Source organism: Urocampus carinirostris, chromosome 12, assembly GCF_059441175.1.
Source record: "Urocampus carinirostris isolate Australia breed hairy pipefish chromosome 12, RoL_Ucar_1.0, whole genome shotgun sequence".
In the NCBI taxonomy this organism is placed as follows: Eukaryota; Metazoa; Chordata; class Actinopteri; order Syngnathiformes; family Syngnathidae; genus Urocampus; species Urocampus carinirostris.
Genome location: NC_142360.1, coordinates 7055876 through 7067441, shown reverse-complemented (window position 1 = coordinate 7067441; position 11566 = coordinate 7055876).

Here is an 11566-nt window from a genome sequence, read left to right as displayed (position 1 = left end):
TTTCATGATATTCTAATATTTTGAGATAGGATTTTTGAGTTTTCTTAAGCTGTAAGCCAAATTCAGCAATATTCAAATAATAAAAGGCTTGAAATAGTTCAGTTGATGTGTGATGAATCCAGAATGTATGACATTTTTGTTTTTTTAATTGCATTACAGAAAATAAAGAACTTTATCACAATATTCTAATTTTCTGAGACAGTCCAGTATATATATATATATATATATATATATATATATATATATATATATATATATATATATATATATATATACACACACACACACACTTTGTATAATTCAGACTTTAGGGCGCACCTGATTATAAGCCGCACTCGGCACCTGACTATACGCCCCTAATACTGTACAAGAAAATACAGTATTGTATTGCACTAATGTGGGATTTCTTTTACAAAGCACACAAGTTTCTGAAATAAATGAAGAGAAAGCGTTGTAGGAAGTAGTTCAGACGATAGCTTCTTGGCATTTAGCAGTAGTTTTTGCGCTGCGATAATGATTCAGAAAAACTATTGATGTTATTATCTGTTGCGATCTCAATTAGTCATTTGTGTCCCTCCCAGCATGATAATTTTTTAATCGGCCAATGCTACACATGTTAATGTATCAGTATAAATCTATACACCTGTAAGTTATGAATAGATAATTAGCCAAAGAGGCATTTATACTTGCACAGTGCCTTGCAAAAGTATTGACCCCCCAGAACTTTTTGATATACTGTCTTATTTCAGGCTTCCAACTTATAGATAAGAAACTCAAAATGTGTTTTAAGAATCAACAACATGTGAGACACAATCATGGAAAGAAACCAATCGTATTTAACATTTTATATTGTGCTAGCAAAGAATTCAAAAGTAAACGTTGCAGAAACATTGGCCCCCTTTATGTGTTGTACAACCTCCTTTCACTGAAACCAAAGCCACATGTTTTTTTGAGGTACAGACGCTGCCCTACTTATGAACGAGATTCCGGACGATTGTTCGTAAGTTGAATTTGTTCGTGAGTTGCTTCAGTTTTATATTTTGTATGTTTAATATGTATGTTATAGGCTTGTATAGGGTTACTAAAAATATATGCTCTATAAAGTGAAGTTTAAATTACTTTTGGAAGATGAGCTTTAAGAGGTCCTCCTCCATGGTAAAAAGTGGCTGAAAAAAAGCGATCCAACCATTTTCTCAAACGCATCAAGCTTCCTTATTCCAATTTCATTTCAAAAGAAACGGCTCGCCTCTTCTTTACACTTTACACCAACCATATTGAATGGATGTACGTGATATTAAACAATAAAAACATCAAAATTCTTAGCGTGCTGGAGATACAGTATAATATGTTTGCACACGAACTAGAAAGAGGAAGCTGGATCGTCTTCAGGATGGATGCTGGGTGAGCTCTCACAGCCGCAGAAAGGAGCACTCCAGTACTGACCTGTACTGGGAAAAAGGTGCACAATACACCTTACGAACTTACAGCAATGTTTGGAAATTTTTCGCCATCCCCAAAAAATGTTCGCATCTACCATTTAACGTAAGTCGAATGGTCGTAACTAGGGGGGCGTCTGTATGTCTCTATTATGTTTTGCACATCTTGAAACAGAAATATTTGCCCGTTCTTCCTTGCATAACAGCTCAAGTTTCTAAAGGTTTGATGGTGATCATTTGACTTTGCCATGATCAGTGTTCTCGTTTGCCCGCGTCCCTGCGTCCTAGACACATCATTTTTGCTGGGGACGCATAGTGTCAAATCAACGTGCGTTCCCGGGACGCAACTTTTTGGACACAAAATTGCCATTATTACCCGATTATTGTTTTTTAAGATTTACCGCACTTTAAAACTTTTCATCAGGCAGATCTGCCATTGTTGTTTTGGTCTCGCGGTTCGAGTTTTCGTCTGCACGTCGATCTCGGCAAACGAGATCTTATTGCTTTGAGATTACGTCATTGTTGTGGTGGTTGTCGTTGAATGCAGGTTAAGTATGCATACCTGTCAACCGGTACGTTTTTGCCGTACAAAGTACGTTTATTATGCATTTTAAGACGTGTATGACATACAAGAAAATCTGTACGGAAAAACGCAAATTTGTCAATCATGGGTACCATCCGGTAAACACCGACTATCACGAAACGGCAAATCAATCAATATATATATATATATATATATATATATATACACATACATACATACATATATATATATACATACATACATATATATATATTATATATGAATCCATAAACTAAGATCAATGACTGGTGGAATAATTAAAGATTTTAAAAAGGCAGCGAAAGAGAAGCCTGGCCCGACCTTGAACTAATGATTGACATTTTAGGCCTGACCCATATTTCAGTTCCAGCTCGGTTCAGGCTTAAGATCTTAGCTCCAATCATATACACATATGTATATGTGTATGTACAGTGTATATGTATATGTGTGTATATATATATATATATATATATATATATATATATATATATATATTATATATATATATATATACAGTTATATATTTAGAAAGAGAGAGAGAGAGAGACCCCAGGTCTACAGTCTCATCATCCCTTTATTATTGGTCACGTTTTCCTGTCCCCGCCTCCTCCGCCGCTAGATATTATTGAGTGGGGGAAAAAAAGCAGCTCGGGCATTAAAACAGCTCGCGACCTTGAGCGTGTCATTGAGAGGCCTCCGTTTGACTGCCGACGCTCTCTTTAAGACTCACTCCATCACGCTCCACATCATTGTTCACCAGAGGAAGGCCAAGAAGAAAAAAATCCCACCCCGGAGCTTTTAGACTGACTTTGACTTAAGTTGTATGTTAATTTTTCCCTCTTTTCTTTCAGAAAGTTGCTCATAAAATCGATGACAACGACGGTTGCGCTTGTTTGTCATCTCCGATGCGACGCCACCGCTCTTGCTGCAGATTTATTTGTATTTGAGGGTCCTAAGTGACACGTAAATTATCCCGACGGTTCGTGTGGCGAGGAGCGCATCCGTTCTCATCGTCCCGCTCATCAAAAAATTCGGCCATGTTGGTATCAAGCTAGTTTGTTGTTTGTATAATGCAAACGGGAATGGCTAAAACACAGCAAATCGATATCACTTAGGTTTCCGTTTGCTTTGGCCCCCTCCGACTAATGCTCCACGTTGCGGCATACAGATGAGATGCGCCGTAATTCTATTGTGTTTCCCTGCGTTCTTTTTTGCTGGCTTGACAGAATCCATGGGCTTAACCAGCCCCATTTTTCAAACATCCCAAATTCAACCCAAGCACCCCCAAAAATGTTAAGTCAAATCAAGTCATGTTTATTGGTGATGCCCTTTATCCCAAGGAGTCTCAAAGGGCTGTATATTACCGCAAACTACAGACTATTGTTACACCATCCCGGGTTATAAGGGTTACTTTCAAATTTCTGGCCAATTGGGGTTTTTCATTTATTTGAAAATCCTCTGTTTTTGCATAATAATGATGGCCTAACCCATAGTCAAGTCAAGTCGTGTTTATTTGTATAGCCCTTAATCACGAAGAGTCTCAAAGGGCTGCACAGACCACAGATTATTGCAAACCACATTTATTACACCATGCCCTGATCTAAAACCTACATGAGGGCAAGGAAAAACTAAAAAACTTCAACATGAGAAAAATGAAGAAACCTTGAGAAGGGACCGCACATGAGGTGATCCCCCTTCCATGGTGACCAGGCTGCAACGGATGTTGCATTAATAAATAATACACAGATACTCTGACACGAAATTTCATTCATGTCACTCAATAAAACCCAAAAAGTCATTTAACTTTTGCTGCTGCTTCGTTTTACTTTTCAACAGAAAGAAGAAGAAGACGAGACAATATCAAAAAGAGAAAAGAAGTCTTAAAGGGCTCCACAGACCACGGACTATTATGACACCATCCCCTGATCTAAAACCTACATGAGGGCAAGGAAAAACGCAAAACCTCAATGTAATAAGAAGAAGAACAATGATTGAAACAACAAACAACATTGTGCAACAACAGTGGTATTCAAGTACTCTTTATCCTCTGCAAAAAAAAGCTTGTCACTAGCTAGTTTTGAGTAGTTGGCGCGTCCACGGCACAGTTCTGAGGTCATGGAATAGAATCCTCCTGTGTGGAGTTTGCATGTTCTTCCTGTGCCTGCGTGGGTTTCCTCCGGGCACTCTGGTTTCCTCCGGGCACTCTGGTTTCCTCCCACATTCAAAAAACATGCATGTCAGGTTAATTGGCCAGTCCAAATTGTCCCCAGGTGTGAATGAGCAAGTGAGTTGACTGTCTCTGTGGCTGGCAAGCAGTTCAGGGTGTCCCCTGCCCACTGGCCAAAGATAACTGGGATGGGCTCCAGCACCCCCGCGACCCTACTGAGGATAAGCGGAGCAGATAATGGGTGGATGGATAAATGATGGCATACCTGTCAACCTGTACGGTTTTGCCATACAAAGTACGTTTTTTAAGATGAGTACGACGTACAAGGAAATCCGTACGGAAAAACGCAAATTTGTCAATGATGGGTAACATCCGCTCTACACCGACTATCACGAAACGGAAAATCAATCAAGTCAAAGGAGTTCGCCGTGGAAGCCTCTATCTCGGCATTGTTTTTTTCGTTGCAAACGAAGCGAGCGGTTTGATGCTACTGTGCGCATGCGTCTGCCGCCTGGGGATTTTCCATCATGCATCATTCCGAAAAAGAAAATATGGTGTACAATTATTATACGATGTGATGGTAAATTGAAAAAATGACCAATTAAAAAAAATAAATGAATACATGAAAATTATCTCTTTTTTCTAACATAGTAAAACTTGATTTCCCTTAAATCAGCTGCTATTTAGCTGCGTTTCTTCTCCAGAAGAATGATAACTATGACAAAACCAGTTTATTTTTTCTCTCTGTTTTCCAGGGCTTCGTTTAAACGGCGAGAGATTATCAACACATGTTCCCACAGTGCTGGACAATTAGTTAACAGCAGCGGGATTAAAACAATCCGCTGCAGACGGGATGGGGGCAGATGTTTCTTTCTTGATTTCTGTGTGGGGTTTTTTTGGTGTGCACCCCCCACCATAAAATGCATCAATCACTGTTAACTGAGCCACCAGTGCCTGCCGTCCCCACTAAATAGATCTCCACAATCGAATCGAGCTCTAAGTGTGTGGCAAATGCTCTCGATGGCTAAACGAATTTGCGGCTTGACTCTTTGCAGCCAGAGATTCCCTTCGGGGGGGTAAAAACATGGGCGTAACTACCCTGTCTACGGGGGTGCTTAAGCACTAAATACCACCAGAGCACCCCCAAAATTTATAGCATTCGTGAGAGTCTCATTTCCTGAATAAAGGACACGATAGGATAACGAAAAACGCTAGATGAATAAACGTTAAACAAAAACGTGAGCACACAGCGTCTGAAATGCTCCACTGCCTTGAAATGGTGCCGTCCATTTGATTCTTAGCACCTCTCACTGCTTCTCTTTCGCTCGCTCAGTGTCACTTGCGGCATAGTGGCAGAGTCTGTGGAAGCTCCAATGTATTACGATGAGTGTATTTTATGCAGTGGTTATGTTAAACAGCCACTCATGACTTTGGCGACACAGTTTAACCCATAAAGTGTGGTGCGGAATTGTAAAGTGTAGAATAGAATGCATCATTTTCTAATAAGTGTTACGCTTCTTCTTGTGTATGTGTACGTGTGTGTACTCTATTCGAAAATAAATGAGTAAAAACTAGGCATGGCATCGTAATACTGTTTCTGCTGATAAGTTTCATGAGATGTTCACAAATGGGAAGTGACACCAGAGGTGGGTTGTAACGAAGTACATTTACTTTGTTACAATTACTTGTGTAAGTTATGGGACATTTTGTACTTCTCGGAGTATTTTTAAATACTTATATTTTTACTTTTACTTGAGTAAATTTGTCAAGAAAAAAAACATTACTTTTACTCTGCTACTTTAGGCAACATTGAATCCGTTACTTAAAAAAATCCCCTCCACGTAAGTACGCGTCCGTCTGTCTCCCCTAAGGCGCATATATTTTCATGCAGCAGCTGTGTCACGTGACCCTATTCAACTTCAGCGGAGGAAATTTTGTTTGCGAATGAAACAGATAAAACATAAAGCAATACCGACTATGAAAACACAGAAGAGGAGGAGCACCCCTGGCCTCATATCGAAAGCATGACCCTGTTACAAACAACAGCTACAATATGCAATGTCTCCTTTGATCGAGTTCATGGGCTAGCTTGTTGTTCTGCTCGCAGAGCCAGTTAAGATAAGTATTGGGCTTTAAATATGCTACTTGCTGCTACATGTGCTTCATTTATTCATCTGATTTATTCTAACCATGCATCCATCCATTATCTGCACCCAGCTATCTTCGGGCAGTGGGCAGGGGACCTCCTGAACCGGTTGCCAGTCAGTCACAGGGCACACGGAGACATACAACTCACTCTCTCATTCATACCTAGGGACAATTTGGACCAGCCAATTAACCTGACTTGCATGTTTATGGAATGTGGGAGGAAACCTAGCAAGCACAGGGAGAACATGCAAACTCCACACAGGAAGGTTCGATCTCATGACCTCAGAACCGTACCGCACACGCGTTGACCACTGCGCCGCCATGCCTACCCTGATTTGTACTATTTATATTTTATTGTTTATTAAAGCAGTTGAATTTACGTTGATTATTTTAATGTACTTTTAAATTAAATTTATTTTTTTGTTGATTGGACTTTGATAATTTGACGATCCGATTGGTTGTTTAAAAAAAAAACAATAACTACAATGTTGCAACAGTTACTTAGTATTTGAGTACATTTTTCACCAAGTTCTTTTTTTACTTTTACTCAACTAAGTATTTGGATGAATACTTTTACATCTACTTGAGTAATATTATTCTAAAGTAACAGTACTTTTACTTGGGTAACATTTTTGGCTTCTCTACCTACCTCTGAGTGACATTCAGTGTTGAACAATCACTTTAACGTTCCGTCCGCTCTGTTGAAAAGCAAATATGTGTCTGGATGATGTCCCTGGTCCTTTTGGAGTCTCCAAAGGACCACTTTTGGGGATGCGTAGACATACCCTTCGAAAAATGTGTAAAATACTAACGTCTGGTTTTACAGATTGTGATCAACTTTGACCTGGGCCTGGGTAAGGATTCATGCTATTGCCCCCACTGTTCTTTAGCTAAGATACCCATGCTACATTCATCTGCAGGCATTTGATTGCAATAAAACAATTCAGGCGAGAATAAAACCTTTCTATTTCTGTGTTCCAACTTTGATTACTTAAGGTTAGTAGCACTCGTAGTGATTATTTCAGTTGGGGACAAAAAAGTGTTACCTCTCAAAAGAGACCAGAACCGTCCATATTCTCCAAACGGTTCAGCATTCAATTGAGGTTGGGTACTCCTGGGATTGGGATTTGAGGCGAATTTCACAGGATTTGAACCATCCGAAAACTTCGAACCGAAAATCGCCCCTTGTAAAAGATTGTCCGATTCTAAGCCAAAGACAATCCATCTTTTATTTTCCTCGTATAGATTTGACTGTACACAGTTCATAGCGTTACACAGAAGGCATAAATGAATCGATTCAGTGCTCCGCTTTACATCTTTTACAAAGACACATTCGTCAGAACAGTAACAATAATAATAATAAATAGCACTCATGAAACAAGACCATGGACACGTTGGCAAACTGTACACGATTTACAACAATCCAAATTCGGAGGAGACGCAGACGGGGAAGACCTCGTGGCTTGACGGGAGAAAATGCGAAGAAAGAAACGGGGAGGTTTCCTGTGACCATATTTGAATGCTGAGATATATTCACGACCAAATTTTATAATTCCAGGAGTGACAAAAGAAAATTTGTTTCCCCCAAGATTTCTGCTGTAAACTCATACTCAATTTCTTTATTAAAATATTTTTGGGGATGAAAACCTTTTCCTTTCTTAATCACATTCCTAAATGAATTCTCACCAGTTAAATCCTCATTTGACCCTTTTTCTTTATTTTTACCTAAGAAAAAAAATTTACGAAACTGTTGCAAGACACTACCCATTATGTATTGTAAGTATTTGTACTAAGTATTTTGATTTTCTATAGAAGTATCACACCTTGGTCGTGTCTCCTGTCAACCTCTTTGCAATGTACGAGAGACACCGGAAAGCTTGGCCATAATCAGTTGACACTACTTTTATAGTTATAACTTTTAAAAAAAGAATTAGAAAATGAGTTATTGTTCTACTGGCATGTTCTTTGTTAATTTACAAGGAATGTTAATAAAAAATAATATTGAAAAACAAAACAAATTGGTTTGCCATATGAGATCGTTTGGCTCATTTGAAGCCTTTTTCTGTTTTTTAAAACATAATCATTTACATGATAAAAAAGAGGAAAAGAAAATTTTAAATGTTGCTAAATCATCAAAAATACCTGATATTTTATCATATTGTAATTTTTTTAATTAGTTATTGTTCCACTGCCAGATATATTTTGTATATTGTATGTATGTATTGTTTGGTCTTATTTTACCCGAAAATCAAGTTCAAATTCGAGTCCAAAAAGAAAAAGAATAATTGAAATGAGAGAAATTAGCTGCCTCTTATTCATTAACAGTAAAAAATATTTTTTATTATTTTACTAGAAAAATATCAAGTTGAAAATATCGTGAAATAAGAAAAAAAATTGAAATAAGCAAAATTAGCTGCCATTTATTTTTAACACAATTATCTATTCTTATTTTACCCAAATATTTAGTAAAATAAGAAAAATAATAACTAAAATAAGCAAAATCAGCTGCCAGTGGTACAATTTTTATTTATTTTTATTTTTTGAACTTTTTTTGTTTTAATGGGAAAAAAAGTGAAATAAACGATACTTAAACCAAGCTATAATCTCTGAAAGTGGATATAAAAGTTTTTAAAGATTTTAGGTTATTCAAATTAATATTCATTATTTTTTCTTTTCCATTTGTAGGGGAAACGTGGTTTCGATTTTACACCGTTTATCGCTGTACTTGAAAATCTTTAGGGATGCACGATAATTATTAGGCGGTAGTTAACAAACCAAAGACAGTCAAATATGGCGTCACAGACATGATTATTATTTACCTGACTCCAAGCTATAATATTCGCCGCTACTTCTTAGAAAGTATTGAGGTTTATATTTCCTCATTGGAATTTATTTTGATTTTGACTTGGTCGTGTCTCCTCTCAGTTGACACTAATTGTTATATATTCTAAGCATTTGTACTCCTCATTAGAATATATTCGGATTTTCTATAGAAGTACCACACGGTGGTCGTGTCTCCTCTCAAACTCTTCATAATATGCGAGGGACAACAGAGATCTTGGCCATAATCAGTTGACACTACCCATTATGGATTGTAAGTATTTGTACTCCTCATTAGAATATATTCTGATTTTCTCTAGAAGTAACACACCTTGGTCGTGTCTCCTGTCAACCTCTTCATAATGTGCGAGAGACACCGGAGAGCTTGGCCATAATCAGTTGACACTAATTGTTATATATTCTAAGCATTTGTACTCCTCATTAGAATATATTCGGATTTTCTATAAAAGTACCACACGGTGGTCGTGTCTCCTCTCAACCTCTTCATAATATGCGAGAGACACAGGAAAACGTGGTCATAATCTGTTGACACTACATGTGATACATTCTAAGCATTTTTATTCCTCATTAGAATATATTTTGATTTTCTATTGGAGAAGTACCACAGCTTGGTCGTGTCTCCTCTCAACCTCTTTATAATGTGCGTGAAGCACTGGGAAGAGACAATAATTGGTGACTTGATGGCAAGCTATGCTGTTCACTCAGTTGAGACTACTTGGTAGAAATGTTCCTTTTTAGAATATATTTATGTTATCTACAGAATTAGTAGCACAATTTGGTCATCCCACCATCACCCTCGCCGTAATGTTTGCGAGGCACCGGAGAGCTGGCCCATTATAGATATAATTGACAACAAAGGAATTTATTGGCCAACACTAATTTTTGGAAAGACCTCTAACGAAGATTATCGGTGGGAAAATACAATTATCGTGCATCCCTGGAAAAAAAATGGGCATTGGTCCTCAAAAATCTATCAATTAGCATGTTAGCTTTCACTTGAACAAAAAATCTATTTTAATTAGATTAATTTAACGATATTTCATAAAAAAACTTTATAAAACTTAAAAGATTCATGTACTTAAAATGAGCAAAGTTGCCATTGGAGAAACAATTACATTTTCAATTCTATATTTGTTAACAGCAAAAGTATAATTTCTCTAATTTTAACAAAAACCTAGTTCAAATCAAAATAAAAGGAATTGTACTTGAACCAAGCGGAATGAAGAATAATTTAATTCTCTGAAGTGGATTTAAATCGGCATTTTTCAAAGATTTGGGGATTTTAAATCATAATCTATTATTATATTTTGTTTATGTTTAAAAATAAATAGAAAATAAAAAGACCCAATTGATTGTTAAAGGTCACCCTTCCTGAATTTGTACAAATACAAATATTTGATGGAAACATCTGGAAAAAATCCATCTCAAACATACAGCTCGCGGGCCAGGTCCGGCCCATTGTACGATTTGTTCATACATATCTGAGTATTTCAAAAAGAAACGAGTCTTTCGGTCATTTCTATCAAAAGTTATGATTTCTTTAACAAATGCGAACCAAATGCAGTGTTGAGTTTGTATGACCTGGTGAGTTGGTTTAGGTGTGAAACTACACTTAACTGTTAAAATCAGTTAACACGTTCAATGCCAGGCATGACAATCATGTTTTTTCCAATTGTTTCTGAATAAGTGTGTGGTTGAAAATATCCATTGTCCTTCGTGGTTATAATATGGAGGGTAAGTGACTAATATTGTCTGAATAATAAAAAACAAAGTTAAATATTTGGACTTGACATTCTTTTACTGACCTGAGAACAGAAAGTCGGGATCCGGCCCAGAGCCAATGAGTTTGACATCCCCGGTTTAATGAATGAAGTCCTGGGATATTCTCCCCCCCCCCCCCCCCCCCCCCCCTGTTATTCAAAGCATACTGTATTTCATTGACACATACAAGAACAAATCAAGCAGCCAGTTACAGTGAAGAAAATAAGTATTTGAACACTCTGCTATTTTGCTACTGTATTTCTCCTCTTAGAAATCATGGAGGGGTCTGAAATTTTCATCCTAGGTGCATGTCCACTGTGAGAGAGAAAAACTAAAAAGAAAAATCCATAAATCACAATGCATGAATATTTAACAATCTATTTGTGTGATACAGCTGTGATACAGCTGCAAATAAGTATTTGAACACCTGAGAAAATGAATGTTAATATCCGGCAACAGTAGCCTTTGATTGCGAGGTCATATGTTTCCTGTAGTCTGTCACCAGGTTTGCACACAGTGCAGGGGGGATCTTTGCCCACTCCTCCACACAGATTTTCTCCGGATCAGCCAGGTTTCTAGGCTGTCCATGAGAAACACGGAGTTTGAGCTCCCTCCAAAGATTTTCGATTGGGTTCAGGTCTGGAGACTGGC